The 14,206-nt window shown below is 23.9% G+C and overlaps 1 long non-coding RNA gene across 1 annotated transcript; it reads left to right on the top strand.

Moving 5' to 3' along the window:
* Positions 1-5,735: 5,735 nt before the first annotated feature.
* Positions 5,736-11,052, top strand: LOC135926077 (uncharacterized). The gene is made up of 7 exons (XR_010571780.1): positions 5,736-5,752; positions 6,199-6,213; positions 8,368-8,382; positions 8,763-8,777; positions 9,513-9,527; positions 10,261-10,275; positions 11,038-11,052. It is a non-coding gene; the product is annotated as an uncharacterized LOC135926077 (long non-coding RNA).
* Positions 11,053-14,206: the final 3,154 nt, after the last annotated feature.

The raw sequence follows: 14,206 nt of genomic DNA, 5'->3' as shown, positions 1-14,206 counted from the left end.
TTAATTAATTTAATCACATTTGCTGCATTATCGATGGTTATCGTGTAAATTTGCCTAATTCTTATTTCATATTATTTTAGAACATCTAGAATAATTTTTTTAAGATATTCTGATGTGTGTTGTCCTTTTATCTCTTTCATGCATAGAGTTTTTAATTTTATTTTTGTTATTTATAAATTGAATGTTGATCCTCAATATGGACCCATATTTAGTTACTATAGCTAATTTCAACGAAATAAGTTTTTGGTATTATATTTTGCGAAAAATCAAATGCCATTTTTTTAATATTATTGCGTATATTTTCCGAATTGATAGTTAATTTCCCAATCTTATAATTATTGGGTCTAAAATAAAAATTTCAAATTTAGGGTAATAGTTTTAAATTAATTATTTCTTAAAGTTTTGAACATATTTAAACCTGTTTAAAAAATTTATAAAGTTGGGTTAACTCTTTTTATATTTTCATTATAACGGTTCGGTTCGAAACCCTGATCTAAAGTACAAATAACAGACTATAATCATATCAAATTTATGTTAAAGTTTTCTTTTCCTTAGTAAACTAATAAAAAATCCATATTTTTAGATCCAAAATCACTCAATAATTATTATCATATTAATTTATATTCTGTTCTAAAATCTCTTCATATTATATCTAATCCAACGATTTATCTTTTTAATTACATACGTGTAGAAACTCGTTAATGTATGCACCGGTGCGATATTATTAATAAACGTATTTCGATAGACACAGCATTAATATTACGTGCGCTTTTTTAAAAAATCCATTGATTTTTTTATTTTCACAGTTCCGTAAATATAATGTTTAGAATTTTAATATGATAAGGTAGAAATTTTCAGGGCTCGAGGAGTTGCTGAAATAAATCTAACCAACATTTGGGTGATGTTTGTATTTTTGTCTTCTGTATTGTGTGATATTACTAAGGATCTGTTTCGATGAGCATTGCTAAAATTTTGTGCTGCGCGATTTTAGCCGATTTTTAAAAACTGCGAACTCAATATTATTTTAAAAAAAATATTTCACAAGACTGAAGATATCCCTCATAGATAGTACAACGTTTTGGAATCTATTAGCCTCTCGATTTTTAGGCAATATTTTTCTGGTAAAAATATTGAGTTAGCTTTTTAAAATCAGCTCAAATTGAACCGTTTAAGATCATTACCATAATTCAAATCATGTCAGATATAAAATACATTGATATCAGGTAACCTGACAACTATGTGTATGTGTTATTGAATAATTTTTATTAAAATAGGTTGGGCTAATAATTTGTTATGGAAATTTATTTGGCATAAATCAGCTTTTGATTCATAAAGTTACAGGAAAAATGGTAAATACGTCTATATTTATAGATAGTATTATCTATTATCATTGATGTTGAATCAATAATATTGATTATATAATATGTAGGAAATGTAGTTTATAATATTATCATTTTTTTGAGATATCAAAATAGGTAAATAATGGTGGTTGAATAGATCGTATGAATTTTGAATGTTTCTTTTATTTTAATAATTGAATTTATTAATCTTTCAACTTTATCTATATAATTATAGATGAGGAATTAGCTGGTAAATATTATATTTAATAGATAGTGCAGAGTAAAATAGGACATTGTTAAGAAAAAATGAATATTCAGATGATAAAAATACTTTAGAAATTAAATTTTTATTCAAGTAGATTTATTCTATATTTTAGATAAATATATTTTGTCTTGTTTAAATTCAAGTTTGACTTGGTTTTTTTTCTTCGGGGCCAGTAGAGAGATGAGTAAATTATACAGAAAATTTAATTCAATGATATAGGATTAGATTTTAAATTATTATTTGAATACATTAACACTTTTTTTAAACCCTATTTAACTTTCTAAGATAATAATAGGTATATATAATAAGAATCTAGTCTTTATTTCATAACAATTTTTATTTTTTAATTTACAACATATTTTTGTTATATTATTTATAAGATATAAATTATTTTTATCAAATAATTAGTCGATATTGAAGCAGGTTTTAAATTAAATAATTATATACTTTTATTATAAATTATTTTCCCCCATTACTATATCTATTGCTATACATTTAAGGATGGTACTTCCATGAACAGCATTAATTATTTTTATTCGCCTTCATATCTTATCTCTCTAACCTAAAATTTATAGTTAGCGAAATCGCGATTTCGTTGCGATAAATATAAAATAGAATAAATATCAATTCGCATTCATAGGTAGAGATAGCGCTTTTTGAGTTTAAATCAAAGGCTAGTAGCAGCATTTATCTAAAGCATAAATAACAGACGATAATCATATCCAATTTTTTTTAAGTTTTCTTTTCCTTCGCAAACTAATAACAAATCCATATTTTTCAGATCTAAAGGTTAGTCATTCAATCACTCAAAACTTATTTAACCCAATATCTATTAAAGTTTACCGACCTATCTTTTTAGTTACTTTGTAGAAACTCGTTAATGTATGCATCGGTGCGATATTATGTATAAACGTATTTCGATAATCACAGCATTATACTATATGCGTTTGATAAATTTTTTAAAATTCTTATTGATTTTTTTATTTTTACAGTTATGTCAAATATAATGCTTATAATTTTAATATGACATGGTAGAAATTTTCAATGCTCGAGGAGTTGTAGAAGTAAATCTAACCAACATTTGTGCTGTGTTTGTATTTATGTTTTCTGTATTATGTGATAATACTAAGAAACTGTTTCGATGAGCATTCCCAGAATTTTGTGCTGTTAAAAGGCTCGATTTGAGTCGATTTTTAAAAACTGCGAACTCAATATTATCTATAACAATATTGCATAAAGCTGAAGATATCCCTCATAGATGGAACAAAGATTTGAAATCAACTAGTCTGTCGATGTTTAGGCAATATTTTCGTGGTTAAAATATTGAGTTAGCTTTTTTAAATCGGATCGTTTAGCATCACTACCAAAATTCAGAATTATGTCAGATATAAAATATATATGGTATCAGGTAACCTTTACAACTATGAATATGTGTTATTGAGTTATTTTGACATTTTAAAAACAGGCTGCACTGGCACATTTGTAAAAGGAGTTTATTTGGCATAAATCAGCTTTTAATATCAAAATGTAACAGGAAAAATAAATATGTCTTTAATTAAAAGTATTATTATCTATTATCATTGATGTTGAATCATTAATTTTGATGATATAAATATGTGGGAAATGGTAGTTTACCGTATTATCCTTCTTTTTTGATATGAAAATAAGTAAATAATGTGATAGAATAAAGATCGTATGAATTTTGAATGTTTCTTATATTTTAATAATTGAATTTATTAATCTCAACCTTATATGTATAATTATAGATGAGGAATTAGGTAGTAAATTATATATTTAATAGATAGTGCAAGAGAAATAGGAATTAAGAAAAAATGAATATTAACATGATAAAAATACTTTTATAATTTTAGAAATTAAATTTTTATTCTAGTAGATTTATTCTATATTTTAGACAAATATACTTTGTCTTGGTTAAATTCAAGTTTGATATTGATTTGGTTTTTTTTCCTTCTGGGCTCCAGTAGAGAGAGGAGTAAATTATACAGAAATTTAATACATTGATATAATATTTGATTTAAAATTATCAGTTTGAATACATTATAAATTATTTAACTTTCTAAGATAATAATAAGTATTTCTAAGAATCTAGTCTTCATTTTTAAACAATTTTTATTTTTTATTTCAAAACTTAATTTTGCTATATTATTTATAAGATATAAATTAATTTTATCAAATAACTAGTGGATATTGAAGCAGGTTTAATATTAAATTATAATTTTATCATCAATTATTATCCCTTATTTCTATATCTATTTTTATAGATTTTTAAGAATAGTACTTCATAAAAAGCATTAATTATTTTTATTGCCTTTTCAATTCATCTCTCGAACTTTAAATAAATCTTGAGTCGCCATCATACAAAAACCTAGTCGCAATGATTTTTTTATTAAAGTTTTTATTTCCTTAGCAGACTTAAAAAATTCATATTTATCGGATCTGAAGGTTGGTCAGCAATTACTCAAAACTTATTATCATATTCATTTTTAATCTCTTCCTAATCATATCATATCTAACCCAAAAATCTATTTGTGTCTACCGACCTCTATTTTTAGTTAACGTGTAGAAACTCGTTAATGTATTCATCTGTGCGATATTATGTATCGTATTTCTATATTCCCCACAATACTACACGCGCTTCATAAAATTGTTATAAAACCCTTCTTAATTTTTTTTATTTTCACAGTTACGTCAAATATAATAATAATTCCAAGGCTTTAAGAGTTGTAAATATAAATCTTACCAACATTTAGGCGATGTTTATATTTGTGTCATCTGTATTGTGTGATATTATAAGAAACTGTTTCGATGAGCATTGCCAGAATTTTGTGCTGTTAAAAGACTCTATTTTAGCCTATTTTTATAAACGGCAAAATCAATATTATCTAAAAAAAATATTGCACAAGGCTGAAAATATTACTCATAGATGGACAAAGGTTTAAAATATACTAGGGTTGAACATCTCGTATTGAGCCGATATTTAAAAACGCATAACTCAATATTTTATTCAGAAAAATATTACCCAAGCTTGAAGATTTTGTTCATAGAAGAAACAAAGGTGTATACATATATTTTCGAAATCTCGAGGCTTAGACAATATTTTCTGGCTAAAATATTGAGATAGCCGTTTTAAAATTCGTCCCAAAACGAGCCGTTAACATTAAAATCTACTAGTCTTATGAGTTTAACCTATATTTTAATGGTAAAAATATTGAGTTAGATTTTTAAAATCGGTTCAAATTATGCTGTTTAGCAACACTAACCTAAATTATATAAGATATAAAATACATATGATATTATGTAACCTGACAACCTTGAATATATGTTATTGATTTTGACATTTTTAAAATAGGCTGGACTCTTACATTTGCTAAAGGAGTTTATTTAGCATAAATAGTATTTGATATCATAAAGAAACCTGGAAAAGTATAAATCTGCCTATAATGAAATACAATATTATCTATTATCATGGATGCTGAATCTTCTTTCATCTTATCTATCAAGTTAGTTAGACCTGCCCAAAGTAAGCGAAAGTGTATTTTATGAAAGCCCACCCTTCATTAAATTATGCAGATTTTTTCCTCAAGGATACCCACCTGTACCCAGTTTTAATTTAACAAAAATGAGTGGAACATACTTTTTCCGCTTTTGTAATAGCGAGATTTAGTAATTAATATTATAAAAGGAGATAAAAAATTAGTAATCTTATCTATTTTGAATCCATAGAATTACCACATCAAAAATATAGAATGAAATAAGAATATATAGTAGTTTCCATTTCATCGTTAATTTTTAATCCATTGAGTAGAAATAAACATATGATTAAATAAAATTTAAAAAAATACAGTACAACCACTTACCAATAATATTAGATCTTTATATCCAACTTTGAATATTATCCTCCATCTTACTAGAAAAACCGATAATAAAACTCCCTTTAAGATATTTTTGATGCTGAATCAATAATATCTACGATATAAATATGTTGGAAATGTAATTTATAGCTCCTTCTTTTTTGATATGAAATGTGTAAATAATGTTGGTAGAATGATCTAATACATTTTAAATGTTTTTGAATTAATTAATTTTTTCAACTTAATATATATAATTATAGGTGTTGAAGAAACTGGTAAATAATATCATATTTTATAGATGGCGTAGAGAGAAATAGGGCATTTTTAAGGAAAAATGAAAATTCAGATGTTAAAAATATTATTATGATTTAAGAAATTAAATTTTTAGTCAATAGATTTATTTTATATTTTGAATTAATATATTTGGTCTTGTTTAAATTCAAGTTTATTATTATTTGATTTTTATTCATTCGGGGCTCCAGTGGAGGAGTAAATTATACATAAATTTATTTAAATGAAATAATTTCAGTTTGAATATATTGCAAACACCTTTTTTAAAGCTTATTTAATTTTCTTAGATAATAATGAATTAATATATTTTATAAGAATTTATTTAATCTTCGTTTCATAACAATTATTATTTTTATTTTTATTTTTAATTTCATAATTTATTTTTTTATATTATTTAAAAATATAAATCATTTTTTTTATAAATGACTAGTCGATACTGTAGCAAGTATAAAATTAAATTTAATTACTTTTTTATGAATTATTTCTGTCATTGCTATATCTAATGTTATACATTTAAACGTCATACAGTATTAATTATCTTTGTTCGGTTTCAAATCTCATTTCTCTAGCCTTGAATTCATAGTTAGCGCGATCACGATTTCGCCACGATATATACAAAATATAGTAAATATTATCTCGCATTCATAGGTATTGACCGCGCGTCTTGAGTCACCTCACCATTATATCAAAAGCTAGTCACAGCCATTTTTCTAAATTACAGATCATAATCATATCCATTTATTTTTCAAAAGTTTTATTTTCCTAAGCAAACTCATAAGGAATTCATATTTTTCGGATATGATGGTTGGTCATCAATCTCTCAAAAAATATTTTCTTATTCATTTTTTTTCTGTACGTAAAATCTCTTCATATTATATATATTCAAAATATTATTTCGAGTGATCTTAATATTTAGTCCCATATGTTTAGAAACCTGTTATAAAATGTATCAGTGGGATATTATGTAAACGTATTTCGATATATGAAGCCCTCAATAAATTCTACATGCTTCCATTAATTGTTAGAAAAATCTATCTGAATTTTATTCTTTGAAAGTTCCGCGTAAGCCTATATCAAGCATTTCTATCCTTAATGGCTCAGAATTTGAATTGCATAAAGAACAAATGATAATCTCAATGCTAAGCCCTGATGACTCAATTTAATAAAAAAACGTTTAGTTGTCTCAAATTTGTTTCATAATTTACTATAATAAATATATCCATATAATTTTCACATATTCTTATTATATATTTTTCCTTATATTTCCCCAATTATTTAAGAGATTTAAGTTAATTCTTAATTTTAATTAATATCAGAATTTCCAAGGCTCTAGGAGTTGTATAAATAAATTTAACCAATATATTTTTGGTGTTTTTATTTGTATCTTCTGTTTATATGATATTACTAACAAACAGTTGAAAGAACATTGCCAGAATTAGTATTAAGTCAGATAAAATACTTGCGATATCAGGTAACCGGAGAATTATGATCTACATCGAGCCTAATTTTTAAAGCCCGGCCCGAAATTTTTTCGACCCGGCCTGGCCCGAATTTTTTTAAATATAGAAATTAATTTTTATAATTACTTAAAATAAAAGACATATGTTATATGTCGTTTAGTTTCAATAAATAAAATCAAATATTTTTATTTTACATAAAAAATTTAAAATAAACTTGATAAATTTGGATATATTTTTAAAAATTGCAAGGTCCAACCCGACCCGGCTCGAATTTTTTTTAAATATATTAGGGTCCGGCCCGAGTCCAATTATTTTAAATAGAATTAGGCCCGACTCGGGCCGGGTACGGGCCAAGCCTCACTTTGCAGATCTCTACTGAGAATAGTAAATATGTGTTACTGAGTTATTTTAACATTTTTAAGATAGGTTGGACCAATAAATTTGTTAAAAGTTATTTGGCATAAATCAACATTTGATATCACAAAGTAATAGTGTTGTTAAAAGGCTCGTTTTGAGCCGATTTTTAAAAAACGGCGAACTTAATATTTCATCCAGAAAAATATTATGCAAGCCTGAAAATTTTGCTCATAGAATGAAGAAAGATCTATACATATGTTATCGAAATCTCCAGGCTTAGGCAATATTTTTCTAGCTAAAATATTGAGTTAGCCGTTTTAAAAAATTGGCTCAAAACGAGCCGTTTAACAACACTATAAAGTAATCAAGAAAAGTGTAAATGTGTCTATATTGAAAAGTAATATTACATATTACTATTGATGTTAAATCAATATTATTTTTGATAATATGCTGGAAATGTAAAGAAAATTTATTTCATATTTAAGAAAGTTTATTGCATTATATTTAATGTTGATAAAGTTTTTTGGTTGAAATATGAGTATGAGACTCCACACAAAATGTACTTGATTCATATTAGGAGTGTAGTATAATTTTATGGTTAAATTGGTTGTTGAAGAGGTTAATGCATTTTGAATTAGAACTCAATATACACATCTTTATAGTATTATTCTTCTTTTTTTTAAAAATGAGTAAATAATATGGTAGATGTAGATTTTGAATGTTTTTTTAGATTTTAATAAATGAATTAATTAATTTTTTAAAATATTTATGTATAATTTTAGGTGAGGAAGTAGCTGGTAAAAAAAAATAATATTAAATAGTGGAGAGAGGAAGACATTCAGGGAATAATTTTTAAAAATTAAATTTTTAGTCAAGTAGATTTATTATGCATTTTAGATGAATATTGTCCTGTTTATATCAAGTTTATTGTTTGTTTGGTTTATTTTTCATTCGTGACTCCAGTGGAGGGATGAGAAAAATTATACAGAAATTTATTTCAATGAGGTTTCGATTTTAAATTTATAGTTTGAATATATTGTAAAAAAAAATTTAAAACTTATTTAGATAATATTAAGAATATTTTATAAGAATCTAGTCGTCATTTCATAATAATTTTCTTATTTTATATTTCATAACTTATTTTGATAGATATAACTTATTTTTATCAAATAACCAGTCGATAGTGTAGCAGGTATGACATTAATCTATAAATACTTTCTACTATATTCTAATAAAATCCCGATATTCTTAAAGGCCTTATTTTCCTAGTAATATTCCATCTTTAGAAATCCATATTGTTCACATTTCGAACAATATTACCTTTGTTTTTTTAAATCTATGATTGCCAAAAATTATATTTTGATTTTTTTTTTTTCTGTTCCTAAAATTTCACTACATTATATTTTAATGGTCGAAATTTTGTTTATCAAATTCTAAAGACATTTTGATTTAACGTAATTTTTTATTGGTTTAAAATTAACTTTTCTTTTAAAGTATCTTTTAACTTTATCTATTAATGTTATATATAAATATATTTTAGTCTTATGCCTGATTTAGAATTTTAGTTTTGCTTATATTTTATCGTGATAGAATTTATATATTTTTTTTATTAATTATATCACTTACATTCGTTTTTGCGTAAATTAAAATGACTAATCACGACAGTTTTATTTTATGAAAACATTTTAAATTGTTATAAGAAGACGATGATATATGATTTTAAGTAGTGTTGTTAAATGGCTCGTTTTGAGCCGAACGATATTAAATTTTTTCGAATGTATTACAAATTCTTTTTTGCAATTTTTTAGTTATAAGAAGGTTTTTTCAAATCTCTAGTCATTATTTCATAAAATAATTTGTGGCTTTTATTTCATAACCTATTTGTTATTTATATTATCAGATGTATATTTTTTTTTCAAATAACTAGTTGAAGGTGTAGCAGGTAAATATAGAATTTATAATATATACTTAATTTTTATCTATTTCAGAAAGGTCAAAAAACTTCTTGAACATCTTAATTATACTTCCAGTAATTTGCTTGGATCGGAAGATCTCATCTCTCATTTTTAAGGGTTTTCTTTTATTAGACATATGATACAACTAATCATTATTATTGCTGATATTGGTATTCCGGAATTGTAGAGATATATTATTTCACATAGAGAAAAGTAAGTATGTATTATTATATAAGGTTATCTGTTGGGTGATTAAGATATCCATATATATTTTAACTTCTTAAATTTTGTCGGATTAATAACCAGAGAATGGTAGAGTTATATGGTTGAATTGAATTGTGGTTACACTATTGAATATTAAATTAATATCTAACTCTAGAGTATTATAAATCTTTTTATGATAATGAGCTACAAATATTTTATTTCAAATTTTCAGAAGAGATTTTAGTCTATAAGATTTAATATACCTTTTAAATATATAAATTCTGATATTTATCCAGTTTTTTTAAATTTCAATGTAGTCTAGTAAAGGGATGCTAATTATACTGAAACTTATTCCAAATTATATAAGATTCGATTTTAAAAATTCAATTAGAATATACAACAAATACATTTAGTTTTTATAAAATAACCAGAATTTTTGTAAATACTTACTCTTTATTTCATACATTTCTAATTATCATTATTATAAGCTAAATATTATTTTTTTTGAATAATTAGTCGAAAGTGCAGCAGGTATAATAATAAATTTATACATATTTTATTAATTATTCTTGCCCATAATTGATTTTTATCCATTTAATGATGGTTAAAATACTTGTTCAAATATACCGAGAATTTTTGTAAATACTTATTCTATTTCATACATTTCTAACTTGCATTTCAGATTTATTTACTAGAGCATCGCAGAGTTTTATGATTAAATAGAATGGTACACACATTTTAATATGTAACTTAATAAAAATCTTTATAGTATCACCCTTCTTTTTTTGTGAGAATGAGCAATAAAAATATTATTTATAATTTTGGAAAAGAGATTTTTAGTCATGTAGATTTAATCTGCAGATAAATCAATTAAAATATATTTATAATTATTTTTATCAAAAGTGCTTTTATTCAATATTTTTTTTTCATTAGGGACTGCAGTAGAGGAATGTATATAACTATTGAAATTTATTTCAATTATATATGTGCGTTTATTAAATTTTATTCGAATATATTGCAAATTCCTTTTTTAGCACTTTCTTAGATATAAGAAGAATTTAACTTATTCCAATGATATAAGATTCGATTTTGGAAATTCCAGAATATACTACCAAATAATTTTCTTTAGTTTTTTTAATATAACCACCATTTGTGCAAATACTTTTCTTTGTTTTTTAAATTTAACCAGAATTTTTGTAAATACTTATTCTTTATTTCATACATTTCTAATTTTCATTTCTAACTTATTTAGATGTATATTATAAGCTAAATATTATTTTTCCAAATAACTAGTTGAAAGTGCAGCAAGTATAATAATAAATTTATATATCATATTTTATTAATTATTCTTGCCCATATTTTATTTTTACCCATTTAAAGATGGTTAAAAAACCTACTGAACGCCGTATCTATATTAATTTTTAATCTCGAATGTAATAGGCTATGATCTCATCTTTCTAATAAATGCACTAATCAAATTCTTATTTAAAGGTTTTTATTTTATTAGTATATCATAATGAATCCATATTTTCGTCAGTAACTCTGTTGGTGATCGCTCAGTTTCCAAACAATTATATTTTGATTTTTTAATATATGAAATTTCCAAATAATTTTATCATCGTAGAGTTTTATGGTTAAATAGAATAGTAGTTCACACATTTTGATATGAAACTTAATAAAAATCATTATATTATTACCCTTCTCTTTTGTGCGAATGAGCAATAAAAATATTATTTATAATTTTGGAAAAGATATTTTTAGTCATGATGATTTGATCTATAGATCCATATTTTTTCAAAAGTGTTTATTCAGTATTTTATTCCATTAGAGGCTGCAGTAGAGGGATGAATATAATAAACTGAAACTTATTTGAATTATTTATATATGATATTAAATTTTAAGTTATTGCAAATTCTTTTTTAGCACTTTCTTAGATATAAAAAGAATTTAACTTATTCCAATGTAAGATTCGATTTTGAAAATGTATTTAGAATATACTACAAATACTTTTCTTTAGTTTTTTTAAATATAACCAGAATCTTTGTAAATATTTACTCTTTATTTCATACATTCCTAATATTCATTTCAAACTTATTTATGTGTATATTATAATCTAAATATTATTTTTTCAAATAACTAGTTGATGTAGCAGGTAAAATAATAATTTAATAAAAACATTATATTTTATTAATTATATGGCTTATATTTAATTTTTATCCATTTAAAGATTGTTTAAAAACTTCCTGAATGCCATAATTTTACTTTTCTAACTATTAATATCGAATATATTAATAAATAGCATAATATATAAAACTACCTTAAAATCATGTAAAAAAATTAAATAAACAATTTGAAAAAGGAAAAAATAAGAATTATTTTTTAAAAAATAGTTGAAGGGGGGGGGGGCAAAAACTGGCTTTCATTGAGATACTAAAATAGTTATCTCAAGGGCGATTTGAGTTGATTGTAACATGAGGATCCATGATAACCATTAATTTGAGATATTTTTTTAATAAAATCTTAGAAAATAATAGTCTAGAGGGCCTAAGAACCCATTGGTAGAAATAACTAATGGGATAAAGTTAAAATCAGGAAATTCTTGGTACTTCCTAATTTTTGACCTTTCAGCTGTAATAATCTGATCATTTCGGTTTTATAGTAAATGCATTATCCTCAAAGTTGCACTATTTAAAGCAGCGTTATTACAGCTAATTTAAGATAAAGCTAAAATAGATTTTATATATTATTAAAAAAATTATACCATTTTATCGAATTCGCTATTATTTTTTTTTATCAATGCATCTCACATATTTTTTTATATTTTATCATAGCATTATCATCATAAAGCTCTAAATTTATAAATGTATACCTATTTATTGGCTTTATTTTTTAACAACGCTGGGTTATATTATATGCTTGAAGAAAACGCGTTTACTATAAATGAGGCCTTAGAGTAAAATTAGGAGATACGAGTGAAATAGAAACTTTTTCATGATATGAATATATCCTAAACCTAACCTATATATTTGTTTTAGTTTATCGACCTCTTAGTCTCATACATGTAATAACTAGTAGTTTTCATCAGTCTGATATGAACTTCATTCGATATTTACATCCAATAATACTTAATGCGCCCCATAAATTGTTAAAAGCCCGTCATTAATTACTTTAATATTTTCGCTAAGATTTATATCTAGCATTTCTATATTTATTGATTCAATTTCTTGGTGAGAAAATGATCTAGGTGTTAATCCCTGATGACCGACTTAAAATATATAGTTGCCTCAGATTTGATACTAATTAAAACTTTTATATACTCTATTGATATATCCTTTTATTTATAATTTCCAAATAATCTGAGTTTATCGTTTGAATGATTGCATGATACAAAAATTTTACAAGGTTGTGTATTATTTGTGTCTTCTATAGTATGGGATATAAAATATTGTTATAAAGAAGAATCACTAGGATTTAAAATTTATAAGCTAGATAAATACATACGATATCAATTAACCTGTAAAAATATGTTGTATTGAGTTATTTATACAAATTCAAAATATATATTTAGATCAATGTCTGTTAGAAAAGTTTATATAGCATAAATTAGTACTATCTATTTTCATTAATGTTAAATCATTATTATTGTTGATATGTGCTTGCAGAAATGTAAAATTTTTTTTATTTTATTAGAAAAGTATATATAAATTATATTTAATGTCTTTTTTATTTAAAATTTTAAAAAAGATATTTTCAGTCAAAGATTTAGTCTACTTTTAGATAAATTAACTAAGATATATTTGTTCTATTTTTTTCAAAAGTTTTTAGACAGTTTTTTTTCCATTCAGGGCCCCATTTAAGGGTTGAATATAATTATATTGAAATTTATTATAATGATATAAGATTGGATATGATTTATATTTTTGACAAACCAACGTATATAAAAAAAAAGAAAGAAAATATATGTGATTAAATTACTACTTAAATTAATATTTAATAGATTATATTTTTATGTGCATACTTCTTTTTTTTAGCATTTTTAACTTTCATAAAGAATTTTTTGTAAACATCTAGTCTCTATTTCATAAAAATTATTCAGTTTATATATCATAACTTATTCAGGTTATATATATTTTTTTCAAATAACTAGTGGAAGGTTTAGTAGGTATAATATTAAATTTACAAAAATATTATACTACGTTAATTATTCTTGCTTATATCAGTTAGATTTTTATCTATTTAAGGATGATCTAAACCATGAACGCCTTAATTATATTGATTAATTATTTGTGTCGAATGTTATTGGCTCTGATCTCATCTTTCTAAAACACACCCTAATAAAATCCCATTATGAGTTTTCTTTTCCTTGGCAAACACATAAAGGATTCAAATTTTTTTGATTTTCTCAGTTGTTTATCCATCCAAGCTTTCTAAATAATATTACATTTGTTTTTGGCTGAAATTA

The sequence above is a fragment of the Gordionus sp. m RMFG-2023 genome, chromosome 1, assembly GCF_954871325.1.
Source record: "Gordionus sp. m RMFG-2023 chromosome 1, tfGorSpeb1-WG-v2, whole genome shotgun sequence".
In the NCBI taxonomy this organism is placed as follows: Eukaryota; Metazoa; Nematomorpha; class Gordioida; order Chordodea; family Parachordodidae; genus Gordionus; species Gordionus sp. m RMFG-2023.
This window is presented reverse-complemented; position numbering and strand designations above follow the sequence as displayed.